Raw genomic sequence first — 24,269 nt, forward strand, 5'->3', positions numbered from 1 at the left:
AAAATTAATTGACCGTACATTTGTGGGCCCAGCTCTGGATTCTCTATCCTATTCCATTGGTCTATGTGTCTGTTTTTGTGCCAATACCATACTGTCTTGATGATGACAGCTTTGTAGTAGAGGCTAAGCCTTATTCAGTTTTAATCACATATATCCTAGAGTATAATTTTCATGTAGTTATAAATTAAAGAAATATGGGTAGGATGTGAATAGATAATGACTATTTCATGTGGCTACTACAGAAGAATGCTTGAGACTCCTTGATAGGTCATGCTGCAAAAATTGGAGGACCAGTTTTAGTTTCCAACTTTAAGCAGGCAGCGTCTTCTCTGGAAAACGTTAACCATCCCACATCATGTTCCCTACCAGGTCTGCTACCTTCTCTGTCCCCTGCCCATTAGCACAGGGTAGAGTTTGATTTAGTAGTGGGTACATAGACACATCAACATTGCATTCACTGTTAGTCAGCTACAGCAATACAGGCTCATACTCAGAATTTCTCAAAGGTATTAGGGGAGATAAGAGGCTTCTGTAGAAATCCATTAAGCACATATGGAGCATGAGCAAATGCAAAGCCTAAGACCCAGCACATATGGAGCATGAGCAAATAAATGTAAAGCCTAAGACCCACCAAGTACCAGACTCCTTAAATCAAGGGGCAGGCATTCCAGAAAGGCCACAGGACATGAAATCAGTCTTTGGCTACTCTGGAGGGATTTCAAGGCTCTTTTCCGAGAGAACTGGAAACAGACACCTGCTGTAAATTCTTTAGGGAACATTGGCTATAATTGACATAGAGTGCATTTTCTGTTACTACAATTCCTGAATATGAGTTATTTTCAACAAATTTGTGCTGCCTCAGAAATCCCTCATAAATGCCCTAGCATCAGTTGCTGCAACAAATAACCACCCAAATTTTGGTAATACAACATACTAGAGGTCTGATGCAGGTGTTCCTGGCCAGCAGGGATGTTAAGGGACTCAGCTCCTTTCATCTGTGGATCTGTCCTATCCTAGGGTTTCAAACTTTCTCAAAGAAATGTCAGATGGGGAAGCAATGATTTACCTTGTTTTTTGGTCATCGTGGGCAACATTTTATCACCAAATACAACCTCAGAAAATAAATCTGACCTTATCAGATTTATTTTTTCTAGTTCTTGGTTTAGGGAAAGCCTGTGTTTTAGTCTGCTTGAGCTGCTATGACAAAATACCAAAGGCTAGATGACTTCTTAATGGCAGAATTTTATTTGTCACAATTCTGGAGTCTAGAAGTCTTAGACCAGGGTGCCAGTAGGGCTGGGTGAGAGTCCTTTTCTGAGTCACAGACTTCATGCTGTGCCCTCATATGTTGGAAGGGGCAAGCAGGGTCTCTGGGGCCTCTTTTATAAAGACACTAATCCCACTCATGAGGGGAGAGCTCCCAAGGGCCCCACCTCTGAATACCATCACTTGGGTGTTAGGATTTAACATACAGAATTTGGAGGAACACAAACATTGAGACCTCCACAATCTGTGAACCAATATAGAAAAGAAAGAGTTGTTTGTTCTTCTTTTCTTTCTATAGACTGTTATGTGTGGATAAGATGCCAGTAATGATTACCAGTTACAGCCACTACTAAGGGTGAAAACCTGAAGAAATATAAAGCAACCAGATACTTGAGATTATTGTTAGGCTTCTAAGTCAATCTGGAAGTCAATCTCCTTACTTCTGAACTTTTTTTGTAATGTAAAATTTAGCAAAAAAATGGTTAGAGCTGCTTTGTATCAGGTTTCTATTTCTCATCAGAGGAATCTTTACATAGGAACTGCATTTTTGTGTAGATGAGCAGAAGTAAAATTTGATTAAGTAATTTTTGTTTGAAGTTACTGCATATAATGCATGTGTACATATGAAAAGGCAGAATTACTTGTCCTTAATGACTTGCCAACACATTTCAAATGAGTAATGTTGAATGAAAAGTAGCTGAGAGTACTTGTGTTTTCTTTTCTTGTTTTAAATTTTTTAAAGTTTATTTAATTATTTATTTATTTTTTTTTCCATAATATTTTATTGTCAAATTGTTTTCCATACAACACCCAGTGCTCTTCCCCTCAAGTGCCCTCCACCATCACCACCACCTGTCTTCCCCCCTCCCCCTCCCCCCAACCCTCAGTTCATTCTCAGCTTTCAATAGTCTCTCAAGTTCTTTATTTCTTTTTGAGAGAGAAAGAGAGAGGCAAAGCATGAGTTGGGGAGGGACAGAGAAAGAGGGAGACACAGAATCTGAAGCAGGCTCCAGACTGAGCTGTCAGCACAGAGCCCCACATGGGGCTCGAACTCACAAACCTTGAGATCATGAATTGAGCCAAAGAGAGATGCTCAACAGACTGAGCTATCCAAGTATCTCAGTACTTGTGTGTTCGACCCTCTTTGGCACTGACTATTTTCTGTGAGCAATTATTTTGTATATTCTGATCACTGTATTCAAATTTATCCTTTTGGTGTATTATTGAGCTTTATCTACTTTTTAGGTATTAAAAAGCAGTTGAAATGAGTCCAGGGAGTCAATTTTCAAAATATTATTTACCAGAACTATTTTGATATTGCATGGAAAAAATGTGTTTGCTATTTACAAGCTCAGAACAGATCACGTGTTCATAGTATAGGAGGAATGGCTCAGACCATAGAAGTCTCCACTTCTTTTCTTGTCTTTCTTTAGAAAAGAATAAAGAATATAGGGTAGGAAGTGTTAGCATGGCCTCCCTTCCCAGTGCAAAGTTTGCTTTCGGAATTAATTCAGCATTGACCTATTGCTGCATAACTCAAATCAGTCAATTTAATGATAATGGGAAAATGCGCTGTGTTCGTTAATAGCCTTTTGGAAAAATCCCAGGGTAAAACAAACAGTGCTTATGATAATTAACCTATAAAATGACGCTTTTACCATTTAGGAATTGTACAAACCGTTATGACTATTCCAGTTCAGAACTTGATGACAGTCCTGCCCTCTTGCAGTAAGAATTTCCTTGTGGAACTCCAACCACGTGCTTTGTTTTTTATTTTTGTTTCTGTTTTTTGCGTGGGCTTTAATAACACACAGAGCATTTTGTTACAGAAAATGGTCAGTTCATTCCAGTTGCAACAGTTTAATATAGTCCATCACTGTAACACCATGATGTGAGTTCTAACGTGATGCAGAGATTCCTTTTATCCCAGAGATGAGTGCATTCTTTACCTTGTGGTAATCCAGTTCATTGGTATATCTCTTGACTTTGGCAGAAAATTAAAGCATTCACAAGATTTATTTTTATAGGCATTTCCCCCTCTCTTCAGTGTGTGGGGATTAAATAAATGTCTATTATTTTTTGGCTTTGCCATTGATTTTTTTAAAGAGCCAAATATAAAAATAATTCTGTGCTTTAGTTTTCCCTGCTGTTTTCCACAGAACACTAAAATATTTCCCAAAGAGTAAAATTGGGGATTGGAGGTGTGTCTCATTCATTCATTCATTCATTCATTCATTCATTCATTCTATATTTATTGAGGATGTATTATATTTCAGACAGTTTGTCAGGTTCTAGGGGACACAGAGGTGAGCAAAAGCAAGCATGTTCTTGGCCTATGACACATTACTAAGTACTTACAGGGAAAAGAATCGCTCTGAAAACCATCAGTCTAATTAATTATGGCTCCCAGAAAACAAGAAATTATTTAATTAGCTAGGAAAAAAGATTGCACAGCAATACAGTTAAGAGTGGAGTACTGGAATTCTTACCGATGTATCTTGGAGTCTGTGAAATCTGATTGGACAATGGAGCATACGAGGAGAGGAGATCCCATGATCTTCATGTGTTCCATGCTTCCTACTTGCCTCATTGACATATTCTATTTTTATTTTCCTTGAGCACAGGATTCTGGTGGACTCACAGTGTGTGGGAGTTCAGTAAAGGTGCTGACATCACTGAAAGGCTGCTCTTTTTATTCAAACTAGAACCTGTTTCAAACACAGAACGAAGACAATGGCATTCCAAGAAACAGAAATGACCAAGGAGCCCTATCATATCCTTTTCTACTTGTGTTAATTCCCGTAATTAGCCAAATGCACTATAAAGGAAGGAAAGAAGGAAAGAGAAAGATGGAGAGACCCATAAATCCTTTTCCATTAAGTCTTTACATATTGATAAGATAAAGGTAGAGAATGTTGTTCAGACTATCAAGAAGTGAAATAAACAGTAGAATTAATTTTGTGCAGTGTTTCTACTGTTTTGGTAATGCATGTATATGCTCTATAAATTATGAAATATCATTTATGAAACTTTGGTAACATTGCATAGGAGTTAAATACTCCTATGTTTATATTTAAAATTGGCACTGAACCATATATAGATAATGCTAAATGCAATAATTCAGAATTTTAATTTTTCTTTAGAGTGACATTCTGAAAACTATTATGCCAAATAAAGAATGACTATGCAAAAGAAAAATTTTTCTCTCAGAATCTTTACCAGCACCTTGTCCTGTTTTTTGGACAAGGAGCCCACATTTTCATTTTGCACTGGGCATTGCACATTATGCAGCTAAAACAAGGGTTCCCAAGTTCAGCACAGAAATGGTGTTTGACACCATGATGCCAGGGAGATTGTACAGATAGACCACAATGTAAGAGAAGAAGAGGCCTAGGAACCCAAACATTTTAAGAAGGAGCAGAAAAGCAGGATTTTTGAAGGAGATGAAGGAAACAGGGAGAGAGTAGGAAAGTCAGGAGAGCAGTAACCCCAAGGCAGATCAAATCCACCAAGGGGTCAAGGAAACCAAGACCTAAGAGTTTGGTAAAGAGCAAACCCCTAGTCCAACCGTTCCACGTGTAGGTTCCAAGCAGTCAATCCAGCAGTCATTTCACATTACGAAATTTCCAGTTCTCTGTAGGTGCACAAGTCTTACCTAGAGAGGCACCCTCCTCTCCACAGTCTGGTGTTTACTGCCACTGGGCCTGTCTGGTTCTGACAGGCATCCTTGTGTTTCCACACCCATGGAGCTAACCTCTTGCAGGCAGCTCTAATGTATGGTCGTGGATTGTAAGCAACCCCTAGCATCTTCTTGATAGTCCTGATCTGGATTAGTGCTCAGTTTTACTTTCTAAGAGATTGCAGGGCAGTTCCAAGTATCTTGTGGGCAGGGGTAGAGAAACTCCAGTCTACTGTTGTTGGCTTCAGGTCTGACTATAAAATTTGCAAAGTGAATATGCCTGGTTTTCTTGGGGGGGGTGCAGGGAAATTAGTTTCCTCTTTCCATGACAGCAGTCCCAAATTACAGAAGATAGTTGATCCCCAACTGTGCCACCAAACCGCCAAGGAACTAGATCCTTTGCAGTGGAAACACTCATGCCTGAATTGAAATTGGCAAGAGGTTCCTGCCAAATTCTGATCCTGGTTCTGTCAGTACAAGGTGTGGATGTTCACTGCCCTGCCTGGCCTTGAGATGGACCCCTGAGGCAGGAGTGGAAAGGGGGAAGCTGAAAACTAGTCCCAGAGAGGTAGGGAGTCAGGGAGAGAGAGACCATGTCTCACTGTCCCATGGGGCTTCACTTACAAAATACAAATTCTAAGATGTAGCTCTAAAGAATTTAAGGACAGATACAGCAGAGCAAATAAGCCCTGAGCTCAGGGCCTTTCTTCATGAGCAGAGCTCATGAGAGAACATGCAGACTGGAAGGTGATGAGGCTAGCCCCTCTGGGGCAATGCAGTTTCCTTACTGAGCTTCCTTTAAGTGACTAGTATGGCAACTGTTCACCTGTTAACTTCTCCTGAGCAAAGAAGAAACACAGTATATGAACATTCTTTTGTTTTTGTCTTTGTTTTCTTTTACTTATGGGAGATGCTCATTGGTCCCAAGTGCCTGAGAGTGTATTTGAGAATCATAGGTTGAGATCACATCTTCCTTGCCTCTTTTAATGGGCTATGAGGAGATTTGAGATTATGAGATTTGATTCTCAGCCTGGGGCAACTTTGACTCCCCAAAAGACATTGGTGACATCTGGAGACATTTTTTGGTTGTCATAACTGGGTGGCACTGGTTGCTAGTGGAATGACACTAAATGTTCTATAATACATAGCTTCCCACAACAAAGAATCATCTAGGCCAGAATTTCTATAGTAGAGAAACCCTGTGCAATAATGTGTATCCTCAAGTTTCATTAACTTGCACTTTTGTTTTAAATACTTGAATATTATATAAACACAGAACTAACAAATGGAGACACTTTTGTAGGTGAATGGAATTATATTTAACGTTCCTCATTAAAAATGAATTCTTATGTTTTTATGCCAAACCTATAAGAGAAAAGAGGGAGAGGTGGTACTACTCTTGCTTTTCCATGCAGTTCCTGGGGTGCTTTTCTGAGACCCCGGGATTCTGTTCAACATAGTTTGAAAAATGCTCATCTAGTTTAACAGCTCCTCAGTCAATCTGTAAGAAAATGGAAGGTTAGATAAATTAAGTGATTTTTTTTAGGATCATACAGCTGGATGACTCAGGTCTTCCAATTCAGAAGTCTTCCAAAATAGAGCAGATACTTATTATTGACCATTTAAAAAAATCTAGATTAACTTCACCAGAGTATATCTGTATGGTCTATTGAAACTTACTAAAAATCACATATAAATTTGCTAGTGCTATAACAGTATCTTCTAAAGCTTCTCCTTTTGGCTTATAGATGTCTACCTTCTCCCTGTGTCTTCACATAGTATTGCCTCTACCTATTTGTGTCCAAATTTCTTCTTCTTTTAAGGATATCAGTCATATTGGATTAAAGCTCCCTTTTATGATTTCATTTTAATTTAATTACCCCTTTGAAGATCCTATGTTTAAATACAGTCCATTCTGAGGTATCGGTAGTTAGGACTTCAACATAAGAATTTTGGGGGAACACAATTTATCCCATAGCAATATATAGATATCAATTTTGTATTTGTTGTGTTGACCTTAATAAATAAAAGATCCAGCTATTTTGAAAGCAATGTGAGTTTATTTGGGAATAGCAGAGAATTGCGATTCAGGACAAGTAAACTATGGTGAACCATAGGTAAGTCTGAAAAACAGAGAAGAGGGGCTTCCTTTTTATACAGGAAGGGAGGAGGCGGAAGGGGCCGTTTTGCTAAGTTTTCATTGACTGGGCTGTTGTTGGGCAAGGAGCAATTCTTCCTTCCTCTTGTTGGAGTGTGTAAAATAGTCTTCTATCTGTTTGGGTACTAAGTTGCTGTGTGTGAGAGCTTCCTGACTTCATTTATAATGTGTCCTTTACAGATTTTTTTACTTACAATGGGGTTATGTCTTAATAAATTCATCATAAGTTGAAAATATTTTAAGTAAAAAATGCATTTAATACACACAACCTACTGAACATCATAGCTTAGCTTAGCCTACCTTAAACACACTCAGGACACCTTCCTAACCTACCTGGGAAAAATTATCTAAAACAAAGTCTATTTTATAATAAAGTGTTGAATATCTCATATAATTTATTCAATACTGTACTGAAAGTGAAAATCAGAATAGTTGGATGGGTACAGAATTGTTATAAGTGTATTGGTTGTTTATAATGTGACTATGTGGCTGATTGGGAGCTGTAGCTTGCTGCCACTGCCCAGAATCACAAGAGAGTATTGCTTTATGTACTGCTAGCCTGGAAAAAGATATTAATTCAAAGTAGGTTTCTATTGAATGTATGTTGCTTTTGCAGCATTGTAAAGGCAAAAAATTAGAAGTTGGATCATCATAAGTTGGAGACCTTTCGTATTTATTTTCTTATATTCCCTTTTTAATCAAGATTTTTCTTCAAAATCATCTCTGGTCAAGAGTCAGGATTTTTTTTTCATATTTAAGGATTTTATTCTTCAATGTTAGGAAGAACCTTTCTTCGTTGTCATATTCTATGTCTGAAGGAAGGTACATAGGTTGGAAAGGATTGAGGCCACATTTGAGTACAAGGAAGGGTAGGAGAAAGAACTCTCAGGCATTTCCTATATGAGGTCTTTATTTCATCAAAGTAATAAGTATTGGAGATCATCTTGAAGTGCTGAGCTAACATCACCCTATTGGGAAAGTTGTTTCTACAAAAGGTTTGACAGGCAATAGGTATAAACCTTAAAAATAATTATACAGAATAAGCTGAAGAGCCGACATTCTTCAAAGAACTATCCCAGCCTATGGGGGTTTTCTAGAGGCTTTACAAAGAGGAATTAGCTCATTTGTATTTCCTTTGGGTGCAGGGGAACAGATTGTGTTTAAATAGGAAAGAACAAGGGATTTCTGATATCATAAACAGGTCAGTTTCTGGTAACAGATCTAACAGTCAGAAAGATTTTCCCTTGTTGCAATAGATTGGGCCAAAAAAAGAAAGGGAGGAAATAAGCTAAGAAGCAACAGTGAGATAAAGGTATACAGGTCTAGTCTAGTCATTTGGCAAGTTGTTGCTTTCAGCCGCTGTCAGCTTCAATTACTGAACATTTTTATTTTCACATCAACAGTTGGTGTGAGGGTCCAGTCAGGGTTTGGTACTTTCTTTAGATGTGATACATGGATCTAAATGTCTATTCCTTGGAAGAAGAACCAACAAGTGTTGGTTAATAGTATCTGATAAGGGCCCCTCCAACAGGTTGAAGATAATCTTTCTAGAAATATATTTTCCAATAGATGATATCTATGGGTTACAAGGTGTGCTTTATCTCCTGGGATTATGCTGTGGAAATACTGTTCTACTAAAGCATGGTTATCCTCAACACATGCATTTATCAGCTGTGAATCAAAAGAAGCAGGAACCAAGTATAGTAAAACCTTGGATTGAGAGTAACTTGTTCTGTGAGTGTTCCACAAGTTGTCCAAACATTTCTAATAGATTTTAACATGATAAACAAGTGATGTCTTGCAATATGAGTAGTATGTTATGCTGAATGTCACAGAGCCAATGGTTCTTCTCTCTCTTGCTGCAGGATTGTGGGGGATCATCTCCCATGCTCAGATGCTCAGTTTCAGGCAACTGAGCCAATGGTTCTTCTCTCTCTTGCTGCAGAATTGTGGGGGATCATCTCCCATGCTCAGATGCTCAGTTTCAGGCTATGGTGTTTGGCAGAAATCAGTGGTTTTTCAGAACGTTGGAAGGTGCCCATAACTGACACTAGTGTATTTTTTGTCACTTCAAAACACCTATAGACAGTTGTTTGCTTTTCCATACAGGAGTAAGCTTAAGAATGCTTTGCTTCATTCTAGGTCAGGTTGCCTGCAGATATAGACCCTTTCCTCCACTGTCTTATTGCCAGTGACATTACAGTACATGACAAGAGTTTATTAATACTGTATGGTCGTCAACATCCATGCGAGTGTATACAATGGCTCACATGCAGAAAAAGATTCCATTGAGGCAACAGATAGCAGTGATTCTGTTAGTAAGAGTGAAAGTTGTACTATACAATAACCCTCCTCTCTTGTCTCCTTCACACCGGCCACATAGGTTTTCAAAGGTAAGTGCAGGTTAATTTGTTTATTTTTCTTTATATTTTGTATTTTCTTTATTATTTTGTGTTATATTATGTTTTATAATCATTTTTATATGAATGTTTTGAGTTGTTGAATGAATCATCTGACTTTCCATTATTTCTTATGGGGAAATTAGCTTTGATATACAAATGTTTTGGATTACAAGCATGTTTCTGTAATGAATGATGCTCACCAACCAAAGTTTTACTGTACATTGGGCATATTGTGATTATCTCAGGATTAGGATTTATGGATTACAAAAGAGGCAGACCAGAGATTGAGCAAAGCACATGACCAGTGAAGTAGGTTCCCTGGTCACAATGAAGTTTGAGATCACTATGAAGTCCTAGGTAGGGATAACCTTTTCTAGTAAGATTTTAGTTACAGAAGTAGTAGTAGCTTACCTGCAAGGGAAAGCTTGAGTCCAGTGAAAAAACATACAAACCATTACCAGGATATATTAATATTCATGAAATGGGGGAAGCTGAAAATTTATTTGCCAAACCTTGAATGGTCCATTAGGTGATTTAAAGTGTTCACAAGCAGTGAAGACAGCTTTTCCTCAATTGTATTTCAGGCAGGTGGGGCTAGTAAAGCAGATACTTTTTGCAGCCTTATTAATATCTGTTAATATCTTTTTGGTTTATAAGGGTTATTGTTTTATCAGCAGACCAATGATTTAATGCATGCACAGTAGTTAGTAATGGCAACCTAAGAGTCTCTGGCAGGACTGGATTATTTGGCCCAAGCCAGAGGTTTTTTTTTTTTTTTTTTCATTGAACCAATAATTCCTTTTCTGGTGCCAATTGTTGTGCATCTTCAGTCAATTTTTCTAGATTATCATTTGGGGGAACATCCCTTAGGACCATGACAAAAGTTTTGTTGTTAGTGCCTTTGAAAGCAGCATTTTTTTCCAAAATCATGAGCTACTCCAAAGGTATCCATACTATCAGTATAGATATTTGCAGTTTTGCCCTTGGCTAAAATGCAGGCCCAAGCAAGAGTGTATAATTCAGCCTGTTGGGCCAAGGCAACCAAGGACAAAGGTGATGCCTTGATGAATTTAAAAGGAGTTGCAATAGCATACCCAGCATAATACGTACCATTTTACCTTTTAAATAAAAATCATCAGTAAACCATGAAAAGTAATTGTTATCCAAAGGAGTTTTCTATAATTCAAGGCAGTCAGGAGATGATCTGTCAGAATCAGTCAGAAGGAGTATTAACCTTAAAGGAGGGAAGGTGGGTGGCAGAATTAGGATGTGAGAAGGAACTGTGTGAGAAATGATTAGCAAGAAGACTTCATAGCTGGTGGGTGGGATTATGTCTGAGAAGTGGTAAGTGTGATGAGAATTCAGGAGTGATTCAGAGTGCAGAGTTCTACTGCATAAAGGTAAAAAAATGGTCAGAGGGGAGCCCATGACTATCTCTTCAGTGGCTTTGACTTCAATAGCAGGGATGCCTCTGAGTCAAGCTTGGGGGGTATCCTTGTGCCACAAGGTCTAGCTATTGTCTATAATACCTTATGGGTGGATGGTAGTTCCCATGTTATCGGGTGAGTATTCCAAGGGCATTCCCTTTCCTCTCACATACAAAAAGGAAAAAGGGAAGTTGATAATTGAGATGTCCAAGGCAAGGGGATTTATCAAGATTTCATTCAGTAGTCTCCTTCCTGATCTACCCAAATAATAGGGCCAGGTTTCCCTAGAAAGGAAACATTCTGGTTCAGCCTGTTAAAAACATAGACTTGAGGCTATCTGAATGGATTCAAAATCCATAGGAAGGTCAGAACTTTCCTCAAAAACAATATAAAGTTGGTTAAAATAATCATGCACAGACTCATTGGGCTTTTGGGTATAAGCATGAATCTTATTTCAATAAAGAGATTTTGGGAAAGTCATAGGGGCTGCCAGGTGAAGTCATTTAGTGATTGCTAAGCAAGATCATATAACAAGACAGGGAGTTGTCTTCCATTTGCAGTTCTAGACATTTTTCAAGATCATCTCAATTAGTTGTTTTTATCCAATGTTGAGCTTGGCTTTCCCCCAATGCGCTTATTAACTAGTGGATATAAATCTGAGAAATCTGTTTGATAGGTCTGGACCATTATATTAAATTCCTCAGCAAATCTATGAGGTTCTTCAGTAACTTTAGAAAAATCTTTGACAATGCCTTATAGTTCAGCCTTGGTCTAGGAAACACAGGAAATTAGGGGTTTAGCATTAAGATCCTCAGAAGGTCTAATTTTAAAGGAGTAGTTTATAATGGGTTCAGTTGAGGAAGAAGTAGGGAGAGGTTCAGAGAAAAGAGAAGTTTAGTGAGAGGGTTGAAATGAAGTGGAGGGTACAAAGAAAGTTCAGTAGGGGAAAAGGAAGTTAGTGTGTGTGTGTGTGTGTGTGTGTGTGTGTGTGTGTGTGTGTGTGAGAATGTGGGTGGAGGAGGGGTGAAGAGTCCTCTGATGCCTTTTTACCTTTTTTCAATTGTTTATTTGCCTTGGTCAAATTACCATTTAGAAATAGTTTTTGTAAAGAGGCAACTTTAGAGTCCTGAAAACATTTGGAAGCCTCAAGATACCAACTGGAATAGGTATTCCACTTAGTTTGCTTTATTTTAGAGTCATGTTCTTCTAATTTTGTCTTAAAAAAGCAATGTTGGGGAGATTGAAAATTCCCATAACAGCCATTAAAGTTCTAAATTATTTTTGGTTAAGTTGATCCAATTAGTTAAAAGTGTACATCAGGAGAGAGCATAGTTTTTAAACAAAACTTGCTGGTCCCAGAAGGTGTCCTGAAATAATTTAGCAGATAGCAATTACTTAAAACCAGAGTTCAGGAAATGGAAGAGTATACTCACCAGAAAAAGCAATGCCTTCATAAAAATGGATCCTGAATGAAGTCAAACAGCTTAAATAAAAGGAGGGAACTTGGATTAGTGAGACTTACCAAGCTGAAAGAAAAAAGGACAACTCATGGAAATGGAGAGCTCAAGAGGTTCAAGTGGGTATCTCACATGATTCTCAGAGGTCATTAGTTTCTTGGAGTTAATCTCCTTTGGATCCCACTTCTGACACCATGTGAGGTTGCCACCTTTAAAAAACAAAAGAGTCAGCTATTTCACCAGCAAAATACATTTATTTGAGAATAACAGAGAACTGCAACTCAGGACAAGCAAACTATAGCAAATCATAGGCAAGTCCAGAGAACAGAGGAGAGGTGCTTCGTTTTATAGGGGAAAATAGAAGCTGGAAGAAACTGTTTCCCTGAATTTTTATTATCTGGGAGTTTGCTAGACAAAGAAAAATAGTTCCTAATCCCTGGTAGGGTGTGTAAAGTAAGCTTCTTTTTTAGGGTATGAGTTTAGTGTGAGAGAGCTCCTGGTTTAGGGCCTGTTGACTCTACTGTAAATGAGGTTTTGTTATTTATTTTCACAGTTGAAAAGAATCATAATTATCCTCAAATATCTTAGCAGGGCACTGGTCATCTAGTTTATATGAGATTTACTCTTATTTGTAAAAGGGAAATAAAGTTACCTACCCTTTTTTTAACAAAGTCACTGTGAGAGTGATCCACAGGAAGTATTATAAAATACCTAATGTTGGGAAGTGATCCAAAGATACTCAATGTACTGTGAGATCTTTTGATAGAAATCTTTAAATAAATTTTCACACTGGCAAGTCTGAATTATAATTACATTGCATTATCATTCTTGCCATGAGCACATTTATGACAAAGTTGGGGGCTCCCCAAGCACTTTCTGCATGCCAGGAGTATAGAAAGCTGACCCGAGGAAACAGAAGCAAGGGATTTAGTACTCATTAGCTTTTTGAATATATCAGAAATCTGAGCTTTGAGATTTTATACCTGCCACTTTCTGCCTTCAGAAACCTAGGAGCTTATGTTCAAACTCTGTGTTTGAACTTTGGAGAATGAGGTTTCTAGTCTTGTACTTGAACTGTGTAGTTGAGGACTTTCATGTAAAATATCTGTATTCAGTTGTACAGTGTGGGGTTTGTTCAAAGCAAGTGATGGATTCTACCTTTGGGAGGATGTGCAAATCTAGGTTGAGAGAATTCTCTACACAGAGGAAGAATATTTAGTGATATGACTTTATTTATATCCTATGAAAAGAAAGACATATCAAGTTATGATGTTGATCTGACTCAACAAAAATGGCTCTTTGTAAAGTAATGACTTGGTTGGATCTTCAAAGAGGAGTTTCTATTTCTGAAGTATATTCCCTATAACTTTCTGTCTCTGTCTTCACTGCCCTAAACTCTGACTGCTGTTCCCTCTTGTTTAGATCACTGCTGATGTCCTAGTCTCTTATCCACTTACCCAGTCAGCAGAGAGATCTGATTTCATTGTTCCCTCTACTCTTCTTAGAAACCTTTGAGTGATTCTCAATTCCTTAGAGACTTAAATTCATCCTCTCCTGGTGTTCAAATTCCTCAGCTCTCTAGGCCTTCTCCTCTAGTTCTTACCCTGTTCACCTGTGAGCCTTGAGATTTAACCCTGTAGGTCTGATCACTATTGTCCTGACAACTTTTCTATTTCCTTTCTTTGGGCTTCTGTTCAAGTTGTCATCTATTTTAAAAATTCTTTCCTTCCCAACCTTATAACCTTCCATTTATTCAAGTCTAATCTCTGTTCCTTCCTCCTGAAGTCTTCCTGGATCACTTCAGCAGGATTGAACTCTAGAGCTGCCATATATCTCGCCAACTACCTTGTTCCTGAGCTTTCCTTTATGTGTCAGTTTTCCTAAATAGACTGAAATCTAAAAGAGTGGAACTGTGCCCAATTCATGGGTCATTTGTTACTCTATGGATCCAAGAGTGCAGGGGAAGGGCAGAGAGAGGGGGAGAGAGAGAATCCCAAGCAGGCCCCCTGCTGTCAGCACAGAGCCAATGCAGGGCTTGAGCTCATGAACAGTGAGCTCATGACCCTAGATAAACCCAAGAGTCAGATGCTTAACTGAGCCACCCAGGTGCTCCCATGACATTTTTTAAAGGAATAATTTACATACTATGGAATTTATCCATTGTAAGCATACAATCACAAGATTTTAAAGCAAAATTGTGGAGTTGCAGAACCATCACGGCAATGCAGTTTTAGAACAGTTCCATTATGCACCGAATTTCCCTCAAGCCCTTTTGCAGTCAATTCTTGCTCCCACTCTATATCCCACAAGTCCTAGAAATCCACAAATCTGCTTTCTGTCTCTAAAATACTTGCTTTTTATGGACATTGCCTATAAATGCACTTATACTATGTATATGTCTTTTTGTGAACTTGGCATTAGCATGATGTTTTTGAGGTTCATCAATGTTGTAGCATGTGTTGTTATTTTGTTCTTTTTCATTGCTGAATTATATGGATATGAAACTTTTTAATCCTTTCATTAATTGATGATTCAAATTTGGGTTGTTTTCTGTGTGTAGCTATTATGGCCACTGCTGCTATCACTATTAGAACACAAGTCTTTATTATAGACATATTTCCATTTTCACTGGGTATGCTTCTAGGAATCGAGTTGCTAAAATACATGATAACATTCTATTTAGCTTTTTAACAACTACCAAACAGGTTTGCAAAATGTATGTATAATTCTACATTCCCTTCAGCAATTAATGAGGGTGTAAGTTTCTCTACATTCCCATCAACAGTTGGCATTGTCTGTCTTTCTGAATATTGTTATTCTAGTGTATGTATAGCAGTATTCTCATGATAGTTTTAATGTGCATTTCTGTAAGGCTTAATGATGTTGAACATCTTTTCATGTGCTCATTACTCATTTATATGTCGTTTTTTGGTGAAAAATCTATTCAAGCCTTGCTCATTTTAAAAATTGAGTTGTTTTTCTTCTTATATTGAGTTGTAAGTATTTATGTATTTTAGATTCAAGTCCTTTATCAGATATATAAGTTGCAAATGTCTTCTACCAGTTTGTGGCTCATCTTTTCATTTACTTGAGTCTTTAGAAAAAAATTTATTTAATATTAATGAATTAATTATTAGGCATAGGATCTGAATAGACATTTTTCCAAATAAGGCATATAGATGGTCAACATGTGCATGGAAAGGTCCTCAACATCACTATTCATCAGGGAAATGCAAATTGAAACTACAAGAAACTATCACCTCACATCTGTTAAAGTGGCTATTTTCAGGCTCATTTTAAATGGTTACTTACTTATTTATTTATTTAATTTGTCTATTTTTTCTCTGTTTTTACTCCTACTTGTCATCGGTTTTTCAATTTTCTCCAACAGAATTTCTGGGCCACAGTCTAGACCAGGTCTTATAAAGTAATTTTGGGGAAACATCTCGAGTCATGGTAAGGATATTGCAGATTCAGTCACTGGGTCTTAATTTTTGGTCATGAGGCTGTATCTAAGCTTTCCCATCTTTATAGGTCTGTAGCTTGCTCAAATCTGGTGTTTTAGGGAAAATTCAGTCGTGTTTGCTTATCTGTGAGCACAGAGCACCAAAATAACCTCTGGGTTCAATCTTCACCTTGACTACTTATGTGTCATAAAAAACACCTGGTTTCATCTAACCCACAGGAACTAACCTCTACCTTCCACCACCAGCATGTTTGTGGCTTTCATCAGACTTGCTGTTTTGCTTTTCTCTTCTGTGGATATCCTCACCCCTTATCTTGTTTTTGAAAGTGGTTTTGTTTTGTTTTGTTTTCATTTTAAGTTCTACATTTTATTTATAATTGTTATGTGTTTGAAAGAGAGAGGATACTTCAAAGTGTGAATCCACCATGCTATTGTGGCTCGAAGACTAAAGGAAACTTCTAATGCCTATTTATTCCTTTCAATATTCAGTTAAAGAGCACTCTTGATTTAAGCTTAACACTCTCATCGTCTCTACAGCTTAAAAAAAAGATTGATCTGTATTCTGTCTTATGAAGTCTTTTCTATTCTTATCCTGATATCAACTATTTTCATTACAATAATTTTTTGTCATTTCTTATCTTCCCACTTGGATTATGAGTTTCTTAAGTGCAAGGACTATATTTTACTTTTTTTTTATTACTCCACAGTGGATAGAATAAAGCTTTGAATTGATGTTCTCTATGATTCTGTGCATTGATTGCATAAAGAGTATGTGTTAATGAATTCTACTTAGGGAAAACATTTGATCAGGACACAGCCTCTAGATGTGGGGAAATGAACTTTTTTTTGGTTTTAGAAGGTAAGCTACCCTGGCCTGAACGTCTTTGATCAAATCCTATTGTTGAGGTGAAATTACATTGACTCCTGGAACCATGTGGCATTTGACCTGGAATTGAGGAGGCTTTTTTTCTGACCCCTCTATCAGTTAGATTGTGTTTGGCTGCTAGAAACTGAAACTCAAAACACAGTAGTTAAAAAAAAAAGGGATATTTTTCTCCCATACGAAGTGGGAGATAAGGTCAGACATGCACAGTGCAGCCAGGGTCAATATGGCCCCTCAGAGGTACTCACAGAGACTCAAATTCTTCATCTTCCTCCTGAACCTTGGTGGTTGTATTTCTTCCAGACATTGTTAAAGTGGCTGCCATAGCTCCTGCCATTGTTGATGCCTTCCAGATTGAAAATGGATGAAACAAAAAGAACTAAAGTCCTATGTCAAGTCTCCCTTTTAATTGGGAGAGTAAAGCTTTCCAAAAGTGCCAACCAGAGACTTCTACTCACATATCATTGGCCAGAACAGTCACAGTGAGTCTAGGGAGATGTTTATTTTTAGTTGGGCACATACATACTGTATAAAAATAAAGAATTTTATTAGCATGAAGGAAGGGGAAATCAACAATATGTAGCAAATTGCAGTGTGTACAACCCCTAACACTTAATTTATAGATATGGACTCCCGTGAAGGGACTTTGAAGAGTTTTCCAGTGGGTGGTAAAGAGGATGGATTGTAGGTGAGTGAGATGGTGGGCGGATAGACTAGTAAGCTCCTGATGCACGAATCTAAGTGAGAAGTTGGTGGTAATTATGGTTAAGGAATAGAAGCAGAATTCAGATGATTTTTAGGAGTTAGAATCAATAGGATTGGGTGACAGTCCTAAACTAGAAACAATTTTCTTTTACTGTTAGATTTTGATAAGTTAAAAATTCAAAATCTCTTATTTTTCAGCATTAGGGAAGGGTCTGAATTTACATATTTTAAATAGGATTAGAGGAAATAGGTACACGCCAGCCTCACATTTTAGGCATCAATAAGCCAAAGAGTTGCCTGGCATTTTAAAATAGGATATGCTATAAGAGCTTCAAATGTTGTAAAAATTGAGCTGGAAATATTATGAGAACAGTCTTCTTTTTTAGGAATTTGGAGTCAAAGCAGTACATATTGACTAATTTGAAAAGAACTTAAATGATATAAAATTCACAATCAGTTTCATGTAATAAAACTGTTCAAGTTACTCATTCTGACTCCATACTGGGAATAATGATGGGTGTCATGACATCTTTTCGGCTACATAAGTAAGAAAAGCTTGAATTTCTAGGTTTAAGAGAGCAGTGGGTTACCTTCCCAAGGCTACTGCTTCTGAGCTGTCATTTGAAATGTCAGCACACCTCTCAGCTGTAGGTCAATAGGAAGTCTCACATTTTCTTTTGACCATAGAACAAAGCAGCCAAATATTAACATGCTTGGGAATGATTATAAGAGCGGAATACTATCAGTTTGACTATTTCAAGTAGATAAAAGACAGGTATTCTTAGGGTGTAGATTATATTTCCCCAAACCTTTTTCATTTAAAGGTATGCTTTAAGACATTGGAATACAGAGTTAAATTCAACATTAAAGTGCTACAGAAGATTGTCACTTGTATGAAAAATGAAACCTTAGGAAAGTGGAAGATTAGAAGGGGTTTATAGGACAAGGAGAGGAAGCAAGCTTGACTGAATTTCTGCACTGGCTACATGGCCCTGAACTTCTGGAGGTTTTCACATACAGTCATTAGCCATGAGGGAAGAAACAGATTATCTGGATGCTTGTCTGATAGTTTTACATCTCACTAGATCTTGTGGGTTCTTACTGGAACACATGTCTGGAAGGCATGACTTTCAGTAATGATGGAAGCTGTTGTTATTATTTTTAATAGTAAAGTAAAAGCCTAAGCAAAATGAGGGCTTTATAATTTATTCTTCAAACATTTTGGAACTTATGGTAAAGATTTTCACATTAGAATGATGTTTATAGAAAAAAAATCAACCCACTTAATTTCTTAAAAGAAATCTTTGAATGATATAGGTCAAAATAAAAACGTGACTTTCTTAGGTATACATGTTTCATCCTGGCACTTGGCTTCATTTGTGCAATAGTATCTTTTTTGTTATGATTTGCATCAGTCTACCTTGTTAGAATTCATGGACCTACAGAACAGGAATGTTGTCTGCTATGGTCTGCATATTTGTGTCCCTCCAAAATTCATAAAGTGAAATCCTAATCCCCCAAAGGTGATGGCACTAAGAGGTGAGGCCTTTGGGACCTGCTTAGGTCATGAGGTTGGAGCCTTCATAAATGGGACTAGAATTCTTATAAAACACACCCCATAGGAATCCCCAGCTCCTTCTAACATGTGAGAACAGTGATAAGGGGCTGTTTATGAAACGAGGAAAGGACTCTCACAAAACTTGGCCATGCTAGTGCCTTAGATTTCTCAGCTTCCAGAATAGAAATAAATTTCTATTGTTTATAAACTGCCCAGCCTGTGGTATTTTACAGCATCCTGAACAGGCAAAGACAGTTTGAATGACAAACCTAAAACAGTGCATATTATTATTTTTTGTGCCAGAAAGTAATATTCCAAAGATGATGGTTTCACTTGATGAATGGATATACAAAACAAAATCATTATGCCCCTAACTGTAAGTAGTTTTCTAGAATATATTTCAAAGTTTTAAAGTCAGATGGTAAATACAGCTGTCATATGTGTGATTCTTTAGAGATAAAACTTTTCTATAAATATTGGTAATTGCAATGTTTTGCTGAGAAAATTGTGTTAACTTGTGACTCTAATTATTGAAAGCATTAATTAACTTACATAATTCTGTGGCCTAGAAGCTAGGGCAGAATATAATTTTGATTGTCAGTACAGTATAATTTCTTGAGTGGATCTATTTCTAATGGGGAAAATGATTTAAATGATATAATTTTTAGTTTGTATTTATTTATTTATATTTTTTTAGGAGAAGAAGGTTTCTTAATGGTCATTTAGAACAATTTACTTACTTGAAACTGAGATTTGGAGTGTTTGACGGATCCATGGCTTGAACATCTTTTTAGTTTGCCAGATCTATTAGGTTCTACAAAGAATAAAGTATTACATGTAAAGAATATAATTGGGAGTAGTTTTTAAATTATTCTGATATGTATGTGTGTTGATGGCATCTCTGTTCAAATTTATTGTTTTTATCTGTTCACCATCTCTTTTCTCTTTCTTATAAAGAACCCATTTCACGTGGGTGTGGGTGGGGAAGAGGGGTGACCTCTCTCGCGGGGGTCAGAGCACACAGCTTGGCTACTGGGAGTTCTGGATTCTTCAGGCCACATGAAGAATGGGTACAAGAGAGCCCTCCCAGGCCTGTTGCTAGAGCTATGAGAATGCAGTACTCTCTGTCCCGTAGAATTGCTAGCTTTGAGTCTAAAACTGCTAATGATTATCTGAAGAGAATGAAGCCAAGACAGAAGAAATCAGAGTAAACTGAAAGATTGTGTCTTGATGACATGTGAGTGCTGGATTTTACTGTGCCTGAGGTCAGGTGTTCCTCCAGATGCCTTTCTAATTACGTGAACCAGTAAATTCTCTCTTTATGGTGAAGTTAGTTGGAATTGGTCTCTAGTACTTACAACAGAATCTTAAGTTATGTAGTACCCAGAAGACACAAGAATCTCAAGCATTTCTGTGTATCAACAATGATCAAATGAATAACATATATTGATTCTCTGACAAGAAGGAGAAAAGAAGCAGGCCAGGATGTTGGCGTTTGGGCTGCTACCTTGCAAAAATCCAGAGCCACTCTTTATGTAGAAGACAATGTGAATGGCACCCATGCAGTTGTCCAGCAGCTCAACTGGTAATTGCTAAGGTAAAAAGAGTGTACCATTGGGGCATTTGGGTGGCTCAGTCGGTTAAGCCTCCGACTTCAGCTCAGGTCAGATCTCACGTTCGTGGGTTCAAGCCCCGCGTCGGGCTCTGGGCTGACAGCTAGCTCAGAGCCTGGGGCCTGCTTCTGATTCTGTGTCTCCTTCTCTCTCTGTCCCTCCCCGCTCATGCTCTGTCTCTCTCTATCTTGAAAATAAATAAAACATTAAAAAAAAGTGTACCATTAAAAAGTCATCTGTTTTCACTCAGAGAATTTTGATCAGTTTCATCAACTTCGTGGTGAATTATTGTACCAGAAGATTCATTAAGGCAAAGTGTTTGGAAGCAGGTGGAGGAAAGATGGTGTGAGGGACAAGTGAAGAGCAGGCTCCATGTGGGCTGACCTCCTGGCCCTGCGTCCTGGCCCTTCTCATCCCAGCACTGTGACCACCGGCAAATACTTCATGGCTCAATCTCCTGTTCTGCGAAACAGCGGTTATGGTGGTATCTCTTCATAGGTATCTACGTGAAGCACGTAGAGCAGTGCTAAACACATGGTGGTGTGCAGTGACTGTTAGCTTTAAAAAAAAAAATTGTTTGTTTTTAGAGAGACAGAGACAGTGTAAGCGGGGAGGGACAGAGGGAGAGAGAGAGAGAATCCCAAGCAGGCTCCATGCAGTGTATAGAGCCTGATGTGGGGTTTGAAATCATGAAACTGTGAGATCATGACCTAAGCTGAAATTGAGAGTTGGATACTTAACTGACTGAGCCACCCAGGTGCCTATTAGCTATCTTATGTTTGTTTGTTTGTTTGTTTTTTAAACGAGTAGATTAGAGACCATTTCTATTTCACATTAACCAAGTGCCCTGAGAAATTTGGCTAGAACACAGACATAGGCAGGGAACTTTCAAGGGGTCTGAATTTCACAGTCCTTATCCTTAGAAGTTAAATTCCCTTTAAATTACTGAGATTATAGTAACTCTCCTTCTCTAGACTAACACACATGCATCCACAAACTCTTGATACTTGTGTGGAATCCCTTTTGCTGTGAATGATCCAGGAGAAGCTAGAGCCTGATCATTGATAAAGAGGGGTTAATTTCTTAGAAACTAGGCTGAAGAAACAGCTGCTGACTAGTAGACTCACTCCTCTAACACTTGCCTGCTGGGAGTCTTCAGTCCAGTTAAGGAGCCAAGATGTAAAAACGCATGGAGAGCTAAATGATATTGCAGAGCTCACTAACAGAACAGACTGAAGGAGAACGCCAGCAAGGAGCTGGGGGTCACTGTACACGGGCTGAGCTGGGCTGCAGGGAGTGTGGGTGGGAGGGGGGTCAGAGAGAGGTGAGTTCACCCTCAGGCAGGGAGGCCTCTTTCAGTCAGTTTAGGTCTCTTGTAAACATTTAAGAGCCTGGGTAGCTGCAAGAAGTATTTATCACACGAATTTTTTTTTTGCTTTTTTTTTTTTTGTTTTGTTTTTTTTTTGTTTTGTTTTTTTTATCACACGAATTAAAGAATGTATTCAAGAGGATGAACCTGACATCATTCTGAGGCTGGCTAGTCCATACAGAGAAGTAAAACCCTTAAAAACATGGCCTCTATTTTGTGAGGTCTGCAGCGTGTCTCTGAATTCACTCCATGGGTCTGGTTTTGACATTTTCAGACCAGTCGCCTCTCTGGTGGAAATAAGGGAACTCTCTCTGAGACATCCTTAGCCCCCAAAGAAATTTCTGTGAGAAAAGCACATGAGAACTACTTGATAGCTTATTGCTCTTGAATTATTAACTGGTGTCTGGAGTCCTAAGCTGCCAGTGCCCTGATTATTCTCCTTCAGGAGGTTCTGCCCTTCAGTATAACAATTGTTAACCAGAGCAGGAAGACTGGAGAGGGAAGGAATTGAACATTGTTCCTTCTGCACACAACCTTTTCTGGTATCCTGACAATTACAAACAAGCATCTGTTAAGGGATTGTGATGGTCTGCCTGTGTTTTGCTCATTAATTAGTTTTCTTGCTAAGGGAAAGGTGATATATTATATATCATGTATTAGGGAATTGATCTCACATCATCCAAAGTTGAAGTCTAAAATTACTCATTTCAAATATTTGCATTTTCTTTTTTTCCTCCAAAATTCTGATTAGAAGTAGTATATTTATGTTTTCTTATTGGCTTAAAATGGTAATTGAAGTACAAAAGACATAGACTTGAGATATTTGTAATTCTACAGTCTGGCTGCTGGTTTTTAATGTAGCAGCCTACAACTTCAAATGTCTCTTTAGGCCCTGTGTCAGCCTATGGCCTTTTGTGATGAGTGTGGTTGATTTACATATCTCAGACCATTTGGAGGTCCAAAATAAGAAACTAGAGGGGCGGAGTGTGCTCATTCCAGTTTTACTGAGAACCAGGACAGTATTAGGACAACCAAAATTGATAGAAAGATCAGGATGATTTTAATGATTAGTCAAGCAGTGCATTTTTAAGACTGGCATCAAGCTGGTCTTAAGAATTGTTCTTGTGGTAAAGCCCCTCCCTAAGGAATATGGTGAAAACCTCAAGACAAGGGAAGGCAACCTGGCTATGTGCGTGTGTACAACCTTCCTCACAACTCTGTAACATAGACCACACATTCAGACTGTATATTATCATATATGGGAGACAAAGGAACAAAAATTGTACAGAGGCACCCCCCACTCCGCCTGCCCTCCCCTGCTCTCAGGGCTCAGCCTTCTGGGTCTCAGTCCACAGAGCCCGTGCTAGTACAAACAGAACTGCTTCCTGGAAAAAAGGCTCCATCTCCCGAGTCTCAGTGTGTGATTCACTGCTACATGACCATAACCAAGTTGTGTAGACCAGTGTTCCTGTCCTCAGAAAAGTGATGTTTTGGTAAAAGACCTAACACTCATCTATGTTGGAACTTAAGGAATAGACAAGGGCAGGTTATGGCAAACGTGGAGTCATTACTGTATCTGTTGAGTAACTATCCTGGGCAGCACTTGTAGTGGACACAAAGGAGAAAGTCTTCATCCTCAACATGCTTATAAGTAATGTCTGAGGAAGTATATGAAAGTGTAAATGCATATATGGGGTACCAATATTTAATCCCTACTGAGCAAGACAGCCCAGAAGCTAGCAGAATTCCAAGTGGAAGGATATTACTCTGACCTAGAACAATTGGTTAAGGTTTCACTGAAAAGGTGGCATCGGAACTTGATTATTGAAGTGAGAGTGTAAATTGGAATTAGAATTGCAATGAGGTGAATAGAACATAGGCCCCAGAGAATGATAGGAGGGAGATCCCTGACGCTGAATTAGAATTCAGAGGCACTAGCCTCAACCCCCTTTCCTGTGGGTTCCCCTTTTAGGACAATGGCTAACAAAATGTGATACAGACTAACATGGCTAGTAGTACTTGGTGAGGCTGATGAAATCCAATGGATTCTAGCTAGTACCAGATGGTCAGTGTTATCTGACTTTTCTCCAAGAAGCCTGTCTCTGTTAGTGACTGATTTGGTCATGTTTGGTCTTTTCTGAAAAATGAGGATTAAGCTGCTTTCAAAATGTCTTAGCAGACATAGAGTTGGGCAGGTAAACTTCTGGCATGGTTGTGGAGGATTTTAATAGTCAATGTCATGTAAAAGGAACCCCTGTGAGGCAGCAACTTTATTTCTCAAGCAAC

This window comes from Suricata suricatta, chromosome 10 (genome assembly GCF_006229205.1).
Source record: "Suricata suricatta isolate VVHF042 chromosome 10, meerkat_22Aug2017_6uvM2_HiC, whole genome shotgun sequence".
Taxonomy (NCBI): Eukaryota; Metazoa; Chordata; class Mammalia; order Carnivora; family Herpestidae; genus Suricata; species Suricata suricatta.